We start from the raw sequence: 16516 nt of genomic DNA, 5'->3' as shown, positions 1-16516 counted from the left end.
GCCTCCCTGGCTTCACGGTCTCAGCCCCACACACACAACCCAATGTCCGTGGGGCTTTACTTTGCCCATGCTATTCCCACCGCCTGGAATGCCACGACTGCTCCTTCCCTGCCAGACACAGTGGCTAATGCTTTCTGAGGCTGTCAATGGCTAACACCTTCTCAAGGTGAAGGATCTCTTCTCTAGGCCCCCTAGACTGGACCCTGGGGCCTCCCACAGCACCCACCAGTCCTCAGGGCATCCTTCCTACCATGTGGTATGGTGTACAGTTGACCTTGGAAAAAGACAGGTTTGAACTGGGTGGGTTTACTTATATATGGATTTTTTTCAGTAAAAGTGTATTTTCTCTTTCTTATGGTTTTCCCAATAACATTTTCTTTTCTCTAGCCTATGTAATTATAAGAACACAGTATATAATCCGTATAGTGTACCAAATATGTTAATTGACTGTCCATGTCATTGGTAAGGCTTCCTTGTGGTCAACCATAGGCTGTTAGCAGTTACATTTGAGGGAGCCAAAAGTTGTATGCAGGGGGCACCTGGGTGGCTCAGTCAGTTAAGCATCTGCCTTCACCTCATGTCATGATCCCAGGGGAGTCTGCTTCTCCCTCTCCCTCCCCCTGCTCATGCTCTCTCTCACTCTCTCTCTCTCAAATGAATAAAATCTTTTTTTAAAAAAAGTTGTTAAATGGGGTTGAGAAAATTGGACAGCCACATGTAGAAGAATGAAACACAAAAATAGACTCAAAATGGATGAAAGATCTCAGTGTGAGACAGGAAGCCATCAAAATCCTTGAGGAGAACACAGGCAGCAACCTCTTCGACCTCAGCCACGGCAACTTCTTCCTAGAAACATCGCCAAAGGCAAGGGAAGCAAGGGCAAAAACGAACTATTGGGACTTCATCAAGATCAAAAGCTTTTGGGGGCTCCTGGGTGGCTCAGTGGGTTAAGTCCCTGCCTTCTGCTCAGGTCATAATCTCAGGGTCCTGGGATTGAGTCCCACATCAGGCTCTCTGCTCTTCAGGGAGCCTGCTTCCTCCTTCCCCTCTCTGCCTGCCTCTCTGCCTACTTGTGATATCTCTCTCTCTCTCTCTCTCTCTCTGTCAAATAAATAAATAAAACCTTTAAAAAAGAGAGAGAAATCAAAAGCTTTTGCACAGCAAAGAAAACAGTCACAAAACCAAAAGACAATTGACAGAATGGAAGAATATATTTGTAAATGACATATTAGATAAAGAGCTAGTATCCAAAATCTATAAAGAACTTATCAAACTCAACACCCAAAGAACAAATAATCCAATCAAGAAATGGGCAGAAGACATGAGCAGACATTTCTTCAAAGAAGACATCCAGATGGCCATCAGACACATGAAAAAGTGCTCCACATCACTTGGCATCAGGGAAATAAAAATCAAAAGCACAATGAGATACCACCTCACACCAGTCAGAATGGCTAAAATTAACAAGTCAGGAAATGACAGATGCTGGTGAGGATGTGGAGAAAGGGGAACCCTCCTACACTGCTGGTGGGAATGCAAGCTGGTGCAGCCACTCTGGAAAACAGCATGGAGGTTCCTCAAAAAGTTGAAAATAGGGCTACCCTATGACCCAGCAATCGCACTACTGGGTATTTACCCCAAAGATACAAATGTAGGGATCTGAAGGGACACATGCACCTGAATGTTTATAGCAGCAAGGCCCACAATCGCCAAACTACGGAAAGAGCCTAGATGTCCATCAACAGATGAATGGATAAAGAAGATATGGTATATATATATACAACGGAATACTATGCAGCCATCAAAAGAAATGAAATCTTGCCATTTGCAACGATGTGGATGGAACTAGAGGGTATTATGCTGAGTGCAATAAGTCAATCAGAGAAAGAATTATCATATGATCTCCCTGATATGAGGAATCTGAGAGGCAGGGCAGGAGGGTTGTCAGGGATAGGGAAGGAAAAAATGAAACAAGATGGGATCCGGAGGGAGATAAACCATAAGAGACTCTTAATCTCACAAAACAAACTGAGGGTTACTGGGGGGTGGGGAGGTAGCGAGAGGGTGGCTGTGTTATAGACATTGGGGAGGGAATGTGCTATGGTGAGTGTTGTGAATTGTGTAAGCCTGATGATACACGGACCTGTACCCCTGGGGCAAATAGTAAATTATATGTTTATAAAAATAATTTTTAAAAACAAATAAAATAAAATAAATTAAAATAAAATAAAAAGTTGTTGGGGTGGCTGGGTGATGGACACTGGGGAGGGTGTGTGCTATAGTGAGTGCTGTGAATTGTGTAAGACTGATGATTCACAGACCTGAACCCCTGAAACAAATAATACATTATGTTAATTTTTTTAAGTTGTATGTGGATTTTCTACTGTGAAGGGGATCAGTGCCCCGAAACCCTGAGGTGTTCAAGGGTCCACTGCCTTTGTGCACATCTCCTCCTGGACTGTGAGTCCTTGCAGTCTGGGACTCTGCTGTCTCATCCACAGTGCCTCCCCACAGCCTGGGACCGAGCCTGGTAGAGCACAGGCACAAGACAAATATTTGCTAAGTAGATGAATAAATGGTTTTCAATGGCCACAACAAGAACAAAAAGGATTTCTGGGAATGTTTCCATGTCCCAGAACATTCAATTAACCAGAATTTCCCACTTGCTGAACATTCTGGTGGGTGCAGGGTTTATTGTGTAAGCATATCCATTAATGATACATCTGGATGGGGCTAGGATTCTGTTCTGCCTTGTTTCCACCGATGACCTGGGGAAGAGGGAAGGAGGGAGGGAGAGAGGGAAAACAGGGGTGGTATTTTCCGCTGGCCAGAGAGGCTAAGTGTCTTGCCCAAGGTTGCCTAGAAAGCTGATGGCAAAGTCAGGATGGGAACGCAGGTCTCCAGCCTCTGGTTCCAGCCCAGGCCCCCTTCCACCAGCCCCACCCCATAGTGGAAAAGGAAGTAGGTAGATGGGAAAGCAGACTTTCCAAGCCCAGATACCACACTCACCCAGGCAGTATGAATGGAGAACATTCAGGAAGTGGTCAGTCCTTGGTATTTTGTATACCATCAAACCAATCGTAACCAAGCTATTATCTAAGAGAGGCCGGATCCCATTTTGATTATGAAAAAAAGACAAATACAAGGACGCCTGGGTGGCTCAGTCAGTTAAGCATCTGCTTTCGGCTCAGGTCTTGATCTGGGTGTCCTGGGATCAGTCCCACATCAGGCCCCTGTTCAGTGGAGAGCCTGCTTCTCCCTCTACCTGCCACTCCCCTTGCTTGTGCTCTCCATCTCTCTCTCTCTCTCTCTCCCTGACAAATAGATAAAATCTTTTTAAAAAGAAAGAAAGAAAGAAAGAAAGACACAATCTACCTTACATGGATGAAACTCTCTTCCCATAATACTCCTGTCCCTGTAGGACTGGCATTTTGAAGGGGTCTAGGATGCACTGAGCAACCACCCCCACTTCAAGACGTCTAGGTTCCTCCGCACCCCAAGACCTGCATTTGTGGGGAAGCAAGCTGAGATCAAAGGCACAGCCACAGGCAGAGGGGGCTTGGAGGCTCAGGTGAAGAAGGGAACTTGACTACTCTGAGTTATCACTTCATGGGCCTGAGTGTTAAGGACAGGCCAATCTGAGCAGCTCCTTGTCTTGGGGATGTGGGTTCAAAGTTCTCCCAAAACCCCCACAGGAGGGGGATGGGCAGTCATGTCCAGTGGGCTGGACATGGTCATGATACAGAGCTCTGCCACCCCAAGAGCTCTGTGGCACCCTAAAAACAATCCTCACCCTCTTCCACTCTGTCCCACTGCCTGTAAAGTAGGAACAATTATCCTATTGCCTCTTCTATCTTCACAGAAGTTTGAAGAATCAAATCAATACTACTTAGCAGAGATTTTTCAACTTCCCACTAACGACATTAGCTCAATATGCTCTTTGATACTATATTATCATAAATAGTCAAATTCTTATTAATGAGAAGCAAGCTAGTATAGCAGTGGTCAAAAGCTTAAATTCCTGGGATTCTCCCCATTGGAGAAGTTAATGACAGATACGGAAAGGGAGAAAAGTCGAATGGCCCCCTGTGGTGTTGGGCTAGAATGGGAAGTGTCTGTGAGCTCCTAGCTCTGTCCACCGCAAAGGCCCTGGAGCACGGACACCCAATAGCGATGAGCACACTTAGCAGCCAGATTGTGGCTTCTAAATACCATTATCGGCTCAAGCGATCCAGAGCTTCATGGAGTCATGGCTGATTCCAGAGGAAGGACCATCTGAGCCTGTAATCTAGGGCTGGGCCAGAACCTGATATATTGCTCAAGAAGTGATGGCAACATCAGAAAATGACAAAGAAACCAGCTCATGGAAGTTCCCACGAGCCAAACCGCGAGTAATTGGACCATCAGAATAAATAATGATTGGGAGGGTTTATATCCCGTTGAATACAATGGGAAGCCAAGAGTCCATACTGATGTGACAAGTAGTAAGCCAATGAGTACCCTAAAGGCTAGGAATGGCTATTTACACTGGCTTGAGCACTTCCCCACGCAATACCTTGTAACCACTGAGGGGAAGAGAGCAGCTTCACAGACACCTCATCACCCACATGCTCAAACAGAGGACAGGACCAGCAGGGGGCTATTTGGACACCATGAGTGTCCCGACGGGATGTGTGGAGAAGGTCACCACAGCATGGCACCCGATTCCTGTCAAAGGTGCACAACTCATACAATCCTGAGCAAATGTCACAAAAACCTGAAATTGACGGACGTCTCTCTAAAGGTCTTCCAAAATGCCCAGGTCACAAAAGTCAAGGAAAGACCAAGGAACTTTTCCAGATTGAGGGAAACCAGAGACCGGACAACTAAACGCCATGTGTGGTTCTGAACGCCACCTTTTCAGTATAAAATAAAGGCCATTACTGGGACAGCTGGCAAGACTCCACAGGAACTGAGGATGAGATAGCGGGAATGCATCGTGCGCATTTCCTGATTTTGATGGTTGGATCACCGTTGTGGTGGAGCATGTCCTTGTCCGTAGGAAATACACACTAAATATCCAAAGGAAAAGAATATGATAGCCATTTCCTCTCAAATGCCTCAGAGGGAAACGCATTATACCCTCAGTTTGTCTGTCAGTTTACAGTTGTTTCTAGAATCAGATCGCTCGTGCTAATCTCCAGCACGTCATGTCTTCTTAGAGTCTCAGTTTCACCATCTGCATAGTGGGAGTGAAAGTAATAATACCAACCTCATGGTTGTGTAGAGAAATAAATGAGATGACATTTGTGGGCTGTTCACAGAACTGGGTTCCTATACATAGTCCAAAATTTTGAAGAACTAGGTAATTTTTCTTTTTCGTTGTGCAATTCCCATTTCCAGGATATAGAGTAAGGTGGCCAACTCCAGTGCCCAGGGGGCCAGACTGGGGTACCACAGGGAAAGTGGGTACCCCTGAGGGCCTGGAAAGCACATGCACCAGGTAAAGAGGACAGTCACCCCAGTTCTAGTAGATGCTATATATCTATTCTTGGTGTCCCCAGAGTTTTCTCTTTTTTTTTTTTTCCCCAAAGAGAAGCCGAAAGTCCAGATTTCTATATCAAATCCCTTGATTTTTAATAGTGACAACTATTTCAAATTATAAATGGGCCAATAATTTGTGAATCAAATGCCAGCAGCAGCAGTTCTGAAAGCTTGTCCTGATGGCTTGGAAACACCCCTTGGGAACGCCCCTGTGGGCTGGTGGGGGGAAAAAAAGCACCAAACCACTGTTTGCAGCTCTTCTGCCTCTCTGATAGTACCCCGGGAGAACCTGGGGTAGACATGCCAAGATATGCCTCCCTCCACCCCCATGGACCCTGGCAGTGGGCTCCTCCCCAGCACAGCTGATTGGGTGAGACGGTGAACATCTGACTGAAACCCGGCCAATCAGCTCGTTTCTCTCAGGAATTTGAACTTGGCGAGGTGAGAGACAGTCAAAGGACGGTGGACACGGCGGAGCCCGGAAGATCACACAGGGCCCCAGCCAGCCTTTGCAAACCACAGCCACGTTCAAATCCAGGTTCCAGAGAGACCGGAAATGTCATAGGAAAGCCAAAAAAAAAAAAAAAAAAAATTCAGGAGTATAGCGTAAAAGTGAGGCAGAGAGACATGTAGATCTAGAAGATGTTCACAATAAAAATAAGAGTGATAATAAGAGCAAACACTCATATACCACTTTCTACAGCAGGCTCTGTGTCTTACCTTACACCTTACTCATTTTATCCTTACAGCAACTTTATAAAGTAGGCACTTTTAGGAGGGCCTGATGGGCTCAGTCAATTGAGCATCCGACTCTTGATTTCTGCTCAGGTCATGATCTTGGGGTCATATGATCCAGCCCGACATCAGGCTCCCCGCTCAGCATGGAATCTGCTGGACATTCTCTCTCTCTCTCTCTTCCTCCCCCCTGCCCCACCCCCAGCTCACGCTTTCTAAATAAATAAATAAAATCTTATTTTAAAGTACATACTTTTAACCCCATTTTAAAGATGAGGAAACTGAGGCACAAAGCCTTGAATGTCCATCCAAGTGTCCCGTTGTGTTCTTACAAGCCCTCTCAGTCGTAGTTGTGAGTGGATAATATCCTTGAAAGTCGAGTAGACTGTGAGGGATTACTATTCAGACAGAGACCACTGCCCATGACTACGGTCTTGCTGCAGGGTGAAGGGTATTCTGAGGCCAATCAAGCCACAAAGTACCACCAACATCCTGCTCTAGCCTTCTTGTACCTCCCAAAGCAGAAAAGAGGAGGGGTAGAGGTAGACACAGCCTGGGAGAAACTGGGTCGGGGACATCGAATGCAAGCGTGTCGGCAAAGTGATCCTCTGCCCATCAGCCCAGACCCCACGGGCCCTGTGCACCAGCCCAGTCTACACGAGCACTCCAGCCTCATCCATTCCTCAGGGCCTCTGCCGCTTCCGACGGGGATAAACAGACAGAAGGCTTGGGGCCATCTGCTGAGCCAAGGGGAGGTTGGATTTCTCTGTTTGGGGCCTGGCCAAGGAGCCAGAAAGGACAAGGAGACAAGGTCTTCACTTCCTGGCATCAGGTGACGGCCCCGATCCAAGGCTCAGGGTGCCAGGCGATGTTCCCAGGCATGAGAGTTGCTGGTCAGCTGACAGCGAAGAGGGCCCAAGGCCCATTCTGGAAGATTGAAAGGGATGTGGCACTGGCTGCTGAGGAGGGGGAGCAGGCGGGGAACCCCCAAGGGGACACAGTGAGCCTCCAGCCTTGCCAAAAGACCTGGCCTGGCTAGACAGATCTCCAGGAGGGAAGGTCCTGGGCCTAGGGAAAGGGACGTGCTGCAGTGACACTCGGGGTGGGGGGGCTCAGCCCCCGCCAAGTGCCCCAGCTGTAGCAAGAGGGCCTGGCCATGGCTGCAGCCTGGCATCAGCCCCAGAAACCTTCCGCGTCCCCCAGTTTCACCGCCCAGGGCTGGGAGGTTCCATAAGCTCCCTGATCTCCCAGATGAAAGACGCTTTCTAAGAGTCATAAAACCGTCCCCACTCAGAACAATGGGCCCTTATCCCACTGTGTCCTTCACATAAACTCCCATTAGCAACGCACCAGAAGCTGCAGGCGGGAGCTTTATAGACTGCATTGTTGGACCAGCCCCAGCGTTCATTAACATCTACTGCCTCGCCCTCCAAGGAGCCTGCACAAGTCACTGCCATTACAGAGGCCCACTGTGTGCTCGGCCTCCAGGAAACCCCGCAAGGAAGGGAGCTTTGTCATTTTATGACTAAAGAAAAAGACCCAGAGAGGTTAGGTGACATGCCCACGGTCACACAGTAGGAGAGTGGAGAAGCTGGGTTTTAAAAGCTAAAGTCTGTGTTCCTTCCCCCATAACCGTGTAGCCCCTCAGTTATGATCACTCAAGTCCTGCCCCATGGAACCTAAGAGGTTAAGGCCTGGTTTCCCGAGGTTTCCTCCTAGAAATATGCATCTTCTGGGACCTACCCAGTGTCAGCAGAGACATACTGCAATGGGTCACGTTGGAAGGGAGCCCCAGCATATCAGGGAAGGACCAGAGCCCCTTCCCTTGGTGACGATAACCCCCCTTTACTGAACATGTACAACACACGAGGCCCTGTGCTCTTTATGCATGATCCTGTTACTCTTACAAGAGCTCTATAGAATGGCTACTTTTAAGATCCCTTTTCTGAGGGGAGCCTGGATTGTTCAGTTGGTTAAGCATCTGCCTTCAGCTCAGGTCATGATCCTGGAGTCCCAGGATCGAGCCCCATGTTGGGCTCCCTGCTCAGCAAGGAGTCTGCGTCTCCCTCTCCCTTTGCCCCTCCCTGCTTGTGTTCTCTCTCACACACTCTCTCTCAAATAAATAAATAAAATCTTTAAAAAAACAAAAAACAAGATCCCTTTTGACAGGTAGAACAGAGGCACAGGGAGGAAAATAGCTTACCTAAGGTCACACAGCAAGTAAGGAACGGATTCCAGGTCTATCTGACTCTATCCCACCACCCCTCCCCAAAACTTCCAACGTGGGGTTTGGCAGATACTCAGTCTGCATCAGCCCAGTCCCACAGTCCTGGCTCACAACTCTGGATGTCACCCCAGATGCATGGATGACGACAAAGGCAGGTGCTTCTTACTGGGTACCTTCTAAGCCCTTCACCAATTCCCACCTACACAACAAGCCTCAATGTCGATATTGCGAACCTTATTTGGCAGATAGGGAAACTGAGGCTCAGAAAGGGGAAGTGTCTGATCCATTATCCCCCAGAGCTGGTAAGTGGAGGTGTCAGACAATCTGCTGCTCCTGGTGTCATGGTTTATTTTGCCCTGAGAAAGTTCACAACCAATTCCCAACTGGGCAAACCAGCCAGACAGCTAGGTTGGCTCAGGTTCCCCCAAAAAGGCCTCAGACCTCACACAACCTGCCTCCAGATGGCACAGCCAGTACCCATGCCCCACCCCGAGAATCTGGCATGGGGCCTCCCCTTCCTTGCCTTCTGCCACTGCTAAGGAAAGCCAGGCTGCCCAGCTCAGGGATACCTATGGGTGCTTGGTTAGTGCCAGAGACACTGGTGTAGGTGACCTTCATCATCATCTTCTTCATCATGACCATGAACATCGTTATCATCACAGCTAACATTTATTGAGCACTTACTAAGTGCCAGGCACTGGGCCAACACTTTACCCATACTATCTCATCAAATTGTCACAATAATCCCACGAAATAGTCACTGCCATCGTCCCATGCACCACATAAGGAAACTGATAAACAGAGGCTATAAGTCTGGAGCACAAAGTACTGTTTTGTTTGTTAAATAGTCTGGCTCCCTTGTTATCTTACAATCTGCAGGATCATGTTGGTTTTGCACAGAGCTGTTATCTCCAGGTACAGTGCCTGGAACAGAGTAGATATTCATTAAACAGTCTGTAGGTGGATGGGTATATGGATGGAAGAATGGATAGACAGACAAATGGATGGATAGATGGTTGGATGATGGGTGATGGTTGGATGGATGGACACATGTATAGATGGATGGACGTATGGATGAGTGAATGATGGATGGATGGGTCCTTGGATGATGGGTGGATGGATGAATGCTGGATGACTGGATCATTGATGAGTGGATGGATGGATGGATGGATGGATAGTTGAATGGATATATGATGGATGGGTGGATGATGGATGATGGATGGATGGGTGGATGATGGATGGATGGATGATAGATGAATGGATGGATGGATGGATGGATGGATGGATGGATAGATGGATAGATGATGGATGGGTGGCTGATAGATGATGAATGATGGATAGATGGATGATGGATGGATGGACGAATACAACTGAAAAGCAAGAAAAAAAGAACTAGGGGACAATACCTCTCCCAATCAGTGAAGCAGGAGGAAGCTGGATGCAGTTCCTCTGCTAATTGGAAAATTCCCTGGCCAGGAGTCCAGGGAGAGCAGAGGACAATACTCTGATTTTTAGGGAAAGGAAAAAAGAAGCTCCATGTGGTGATGAGCTTTGTGACAGCTTAACAAAAGCAGCAGTGCGTTGTCTGATCAAGCATGTTCTCTCTTCCCAGAAACCACCACTCTGCAGGGAATTTCATCTCCTCCCTCCCCAAACCACAGGTCTCTGAATCAGGGGCAACCACAAAATGTGCCCAGTGTAGTAAACTCCCTGACCTTTGGCTCCAGGACTGGGCCCAGGAATAGAGCTGTGCCAGACCCTGGGGTCTGGTCAGAGTCAACCCCTGGGTGCCACCTCAGAATTCCAGAACCCCAGCCGGGACCCTTAAGCTTTAGGAGTCTCGTTCTATAGTTAATTGGAGAGATCTCAGGCTCACCCACCAATCCCCATACGCTGTGAATTCTGATCAGTGGCTAGAGCCAACCAGTTGGATTCCAGGGAGAGATCCATGGGAAGCAGGCTTCTCTCCTGCCCCCACTGCGCTGGCCAGAGCCTAGGGCTTCCAGTTTCCTGTGGGGGAAGCAAGACTCATGGATGAAGAACTCAGCCATCTCAAGAGAGCGGCCACTGAGGCATGTGGCCCAGTTTTGTAGTTTCCAGAGAAATTTTAAGAAAGAGGAGAAGAAACGACCATAAAGCACTGCATCATCATCATAAAACACACCTGGCTGCATCTGCTTGTCCACACGGAACACAGCACTAAGGTTCTGGAAAGCACAGTGAGGCGTCCTGCCATTCTGGAGACTCATGTAGTTTGTTGGAAATTGGGGATTGGGAAGGCACTGGGGTCAGAAGCGGGAACCTCCTTTCGCTAAGCACTTACTGTGCGCCAGGCCCAGTGATCTGCCTGGGATAACATGGAGCCTGTACAACACGTCCGTGAGTCCGAGATTATTATCTGCTCTTTCATACGCATTAGCCGAAACCAAGTGAATCACCCAAGTTCACCCATCAGAATGGACACAGCTGGGATTTGAACTCAGTCTGACCCCAATGTCTCCATAGTTTTCCCCCTCTAACAACAAGGTGAAAAGGACCTCAGGAGGGCTCTCTCTGCAGCTGGCCAAACACAGGCATCCCAGATTTATTCCAGAATCGACCAGACCGAATAGGAATGGGTTTTTAATGGCGGTCACTCCCGTCCTTGCCAGTCGGCCACACATCAGAAGCACGCTCGAGCCTCCCCACATTCCTATGCTCCGGGTCCTTGTGGCCCCATGGAAGGAGGGACGGCTGGCAAAGAGCCCAGAGGGCACCTTGGGACCTTCCATTTGAGCGATTCAGAGACTTTCAGAGCTGAAAGGGCCTTTAAGAATGATCCAAGCCAGCCCTCTCCATCCACAGACGGGTAACTGAGGCCCAGAGAGGACAAAGGATTGGCTGAAGGTCACACAGGGCATGACGAATGGAACAAGAGCAGAGGCAGCCTCTTGGCTGTAGCCCAAGGTCCCCTTCCCACCCTCTGCCTATCTCAAACCATGACACTGGAAGCCCTTCTATCAGATAGAATGAATGGTTGTCAGATTTAATTATGACAACGCTCTGAAGACCCAGGGAATCGGGTAAGATGGGGAGGTGGGAGGAGGCAGGGGTGCTACCTAGCCCCATTTCCTCCCTCCCTCTGCTGGGGCATCAGAAGTCTCTGCCCAGTGGCTGAGCCAAGCTGGGCTTGGCTGGTCCGGGAGGAGAGGTCACGGTTACCTGCGGAGCAGGTCCCAGCACCGCCAGACATCCCTCTTTTCCTGCTCCTCTCAGAACAAGAGCTGCCTCTGTCTTTGAGACAAGGAATGATGGGGGAGGAGGTTCTCTCTCATTCCCCTGAAGGGCAAAGCGGGAGGAGGCTTGAACAGGGCAGCTGGGAACTCACTCCATGACAGCACCGTCCCACCTGCCTCAGACCCACCTGCTAAGCTCCCATGAGTATCCCCACCTTGAATTTGCTTGGGAACCTCCACCCTCAGGGAGCTGACTCTCACCAGGGTTGGGGGGTGATCACTTTGGGGCGCACACAGACCAGGTTCAAATCCCTGCTTCCCCATCTCCTACCTGTGACCTTGAATGAGCTACTTGGCTTCCCTGAGTCTCAGCTTCCTTGCTGCAGAGCTCAGCTCAAGTTCCGTCATCCCAAGCTAATTGTGGGGATTAAATGTCAAGGCTGTCCCAGGCACAGAGGGGACCGGCGACGCCGCTTGGGTAATTACTCTCTCCGTGCTAATTCTCTGCGTCCAGACCATGTCAAGGAGGTTTTTACAGGCATTCCCAGCTATGACTGTAACTCGCAGCCCTCCGATAGATCACAGGGAAGAAACTGTCAGCCCCTGCACCCAGATGGGGTGACCCAGGCCCCAAGAGGGTAAGCAGCAGGTCCAAAGTCCCACAGCATGGACAGGCAGAACAACCAGACCCCGTGGTTCTCAAGTTCCCATGCAGCCTGGCCCGGCCCAGAGGCACAGAGTGAGAAGAGCTCAAAATCCAGAGGCAACCAAGCCAGGCTCCAGTCGTGGCTGCTCCAGGAACTTAGCACGTGACCTTGGGAGGTGCGAGCTTTCAACATTCTGAGTGATGACTTCCGTGCCTTTGGTCAGCTGTGTGACCCTGGGCCAGTGACTGTACCTCTCTGAGCCTCAGCTTTCTCATCTGTGAAATGCTGGCTGTCAGAGAATGAAACGAGCTAGGGCATGCAGGACACCTGGCATAGAGCTGGACACTTGGTAAGCACCCAGTAAATGGAAACACAGTCACGGGGGCGTTACTAATAGTCAACATGGCTGTTAGTATTATTATCGTTATTATCATTAGTATTAATTAGTACTAGGAGGAGGGGAAGAGGACAGAACGGAATCAGCCTGGGAACCTCCCACCCACGTGACTGTCCTAGAGAGGACGTGCTGGATGGTGACATCAGGGACTCTTGTTGCCTTCTGGGTGGTAGGGATGTGAATGGGGTCAAACCAGTCCCCCCCCGAAGACCCCAGAGTCCCACGGACAGAGGAGACCCCGGGGTAAGGACTGCCGCCATGGCTGCCAGAGGAACCCAGCCATCAAAGGGACAGAAGAGAGGTGGTGGTCCCCAGAAGAGCCTTGAGAGATCCTGATTCATGGGCCAAACCCTGGGGAGGTAGCCTTTCCTTGGAAGCTTCTGTCCCAGGTGTACCAGGATCCTCCAGAGGAAAAGCCGGGAGGAGAGGCCAGCACACTCTGTTAGGAGCCAGGAGAGAGGGCCTGACTCTGCCCTCTGATAGCTGTGTGACTTAGGCAGGTTGTCTCACCTCTCTGAGCCTCTGTCCCTCAAGTACAAGGATCATCAGTCCTGCCTGCCCAGCACCCCAGGCTGGTGGGTGACCCATGGGGACAACAGATGCAGGCTTCCACTGCCCCTGTTAATCACCAAAGGACCCTCCATAGACAAAGCCAGGCGTAGCATAGCAGAGGTTCCCTGGAAGATGATAATAGGAAGAAGGACCGGGACCCAGGACCAGCCCCTCCTGCTCCCTCTGCCACGCTCACCCATGCCTCCTGCCTCCCTTGCCCCGATCTGTTTGGTGCTGAAATCCCGACCAGGTGCTCTTAACACTTGTTCTTCCCTCCACACGGTCCACCCCGGAAGTCATTAAAATCGTTTGTGCAGGACTCTGCAACTGGGGGGCTGCGTGAGGCCAAGAGTGACCCGCCACGGAGCTGAAATGAGGGGGAGGGACAGAAGCTTCAGCAGTGACTGGACCCAGGGAGGCCACCAGAGAAACACACAAGCATCTAAATGCCCCCCCAAAGCCCCCACCCCGCTAAGCCTCAGCATCTCATAGCGGCAGAAAGTGAGGCAGGGCTTGTCTGGCCTCCAATCTCAGCTCCCCTTTTCGGAGCTGTGGAATCTTGAGTAAGTTACTTAAACTCTCTGTGCCTGTTTCCTCCGCTACAAATGAGAATGACAATGATAATAAAACTTACCTCCCAGGGCGCAGGGAGGACCAAATCAGTTAACCCGGGGGACTGAGCTTTGTTAGCCAAGCACTGGGCGCTAAGTAAGGACCTGGCAAGCATTACGTCATCGTAGCCAGACCCCCGGCGGCCCTGCAGATGAAAGAGGCTGTCTCAGAAAGCGGCAAGCTTAGATTGTCAAGCTGTGGCTAAACAGCCACCTGTCGGGGACTCACTGCCAGACCTGCCAGGGTGACCTTTAAAATGCTGCCACCTGTGAAATGGCGTATGGGACCTCTCTCCCTCCAACACGGCCAGGAGAGAAGGAGGTGGGAGAGGGCTATGGGGGGGTGGGGTGCATGGGGAGATAGAGCAGCAGGCACTGGGGGCAAGGACAGACCCTGGGCCAGGAGGAAGCAGCCGGGTCAGGTTTCCAGCCCCTGCTCTGTCACCGATTCGCACTGTGACCTTGAACTCCTCCCTGTGCCCCAAGCCTCAGTTTCCCCGGCTTTGAAAAACGCCGTTGAACTGAGTGTCCTATAAGGTCATAGTAGGCAACAACCATCAAACTCTGTGACCCTGAGAAGGGAGTCAGGGAAAGTTCCCGCCGCACCCACAACCCTGCCAGGCTCCCTCTGCATTCCTCACCCCCACATGGCTCTGACCTGCCCCACAGGTGGCCACCAGGGTCAGGGCCGTGTCCACGGAGGCTCCCAACAGAGCTCTCCTCGCGGAGCCTGGCTCAAGGCATCCCCGAGCCCCGCCAGCAACCGAGAGGGAGCAGGGTGTCCCTGCGCCTTGGAGCCCAAGGGTGTCAACGAGAGCAGAAACCCCACACACACCCCGTGACCTCCAAAGGATCCTCCTCCAACTCAGTGAGAGACAGAGACGTATAAAAACCCCAGATCTGACCTGGATTCTGTGTGGTCCAGTCCCGGCCCTTGGGGAAAGACGCACGGGGGGAGAGTCGGGTGCCACCGGCAGGGAAGGGTCCTCTCTGTTGCAGCAGCTGGCAGAGCAGGCAGGAGCCCAGGGGTCAGGTACACTGGCTCCCTGAGCCGGGTGTGCAGAGAACCCAGGCTTGTGAGTCACTCACCTGCCAGACCTGCCAGGCAGGCAGGCGGGCAGGTGGCAGGACAGGAGGCGGCCCTAGCCGCCCCCAAGGAAGGACTGGCCTGAGTCAAGCCCAGCAGGCCGGGCAGGGCTGTGCCGGGCCAGGCCGAGCAAATCAGTCATCCGCCTGGGAGGACCAGGAAGTTGCTAGGGTGGGGAAGGGAGGAGGAGGGTGAACAAAGGTGGGGGCCTCAAGGGGGTGCAAGCAGAAGGGTGAACCACGGACAGCAGCTCGCCGCACCCCCAGCCCAGTACAGGGCGGGGGGCATGGGCACAACAGAAGGATCGAGGCTTATCCACGGGATGGGATTCTTTTAACCCGGGAAGGTGGAAAAGAAGATGCTTTGAAGTCGGAAAATTTCAAGTTTGAATCCCTGCCTCTTCCAGCCACGTGACCTCATCTCTCTGAGCCTCGGTTTCCCCCCTTGCTCCTCTGAGTGACAACAGTTGTCCTGATCAGATCGGTTCTCATGAGAATTAATGAGCCCATGTGGAAAGGGCCTGCTGAGATTCTTACTGTCCATGTTAATTGCCCCCATATTGTAGCCAAACATCTGCTGAATTGATTAAGAGCGTTAGTGCCTGGTCATCAGGAAAAGTCATGCACCCCCAAACACCTACTCTGTCCTCACTGTGCACCCCTGAGAACCCAGGGATGGGTCTCAAAAGTTTTGCCCTCAAAACACACGCAGACAGCTGATTGATTGCACATGGACGCTTGGGTTTCACCTTAAACCTGGCCAGGGTCCCACTCCCCATTCTGCCACAGGGCATTGGAAATCAGGCCTCAGGGTCTTACATCAGGGGTCAGCCAACTGGCAGCCTAGCCTGCAGGCCAAATCTGGCCCATCACCTGTTTTCGTAAATAAAGTTTTATTGAAACACAAACACGCCCATTTGCTTATTGCCCGCTTTGGAGAGATAATAGCAGAATTTAGTAGTGACGGACTGACCCTGACCGTAGGGGCCGCCAAACCAAAAATATTTGCTGACTGTGGTCTTTTATGATGATGATGATGATGGTGGTGGTGGCGGTGCTGGTGCTGGTGATAATCCTGGGTTTGGGCTCTCAGAGGTTCTATCCACTAAAAATTCTCCTTGCATAACTTCACCTAAGCCATTTTGCAAAGAGGGAAACCGGTTTCCGAGAGATAAGACACTTGCCCGAGGTCACGCTGAGCATGCACTAGATGGCTATTTTGAGTTAAGGGCTGAGGGAAATCAAAGCCTCAGGTTCCACTAGTTACCCGAGCGAGCACGCAGGCCTGGGGCACCGTGGTTCAGGGCACCCCGGTAGGACCGAAGGTTCTGTACCCCCGGAGAAAGTAAACACAGCCCTGATTGACTGCATGCCTGCCCGAGGGGCCACCGACCCAGAGTCAGCTGGGACGTGGGACAGGAGGAGCACAGGAGGATTAAATGAGATGGAGACCCCCTGGAAGAGCATCGCTGACGCTGGCAAGAAGCTTTCTGCTTGCGAGCCCTTCCTGGGCTTTATCATTA

This window comes from Lontra canadensis, unplaced genomic scaffold (assembly GCF_010015895.1).
Source record: "Lontra canadensis isolate GAN:19392208 unplaced genomic scaffold, GSC_riverotter_1.0 scaffold25, whole genome shotgun sequence".
In the NCBI taxonomy this organism is placed as follows: Eukaryota; Metazoa; Chordata; class Mammalia; order Carnivora; family Mustelidae; genus Lontra; species Lontra canadensis.
Note: the sequence above shows the minus strand (reverse complement) of the source record.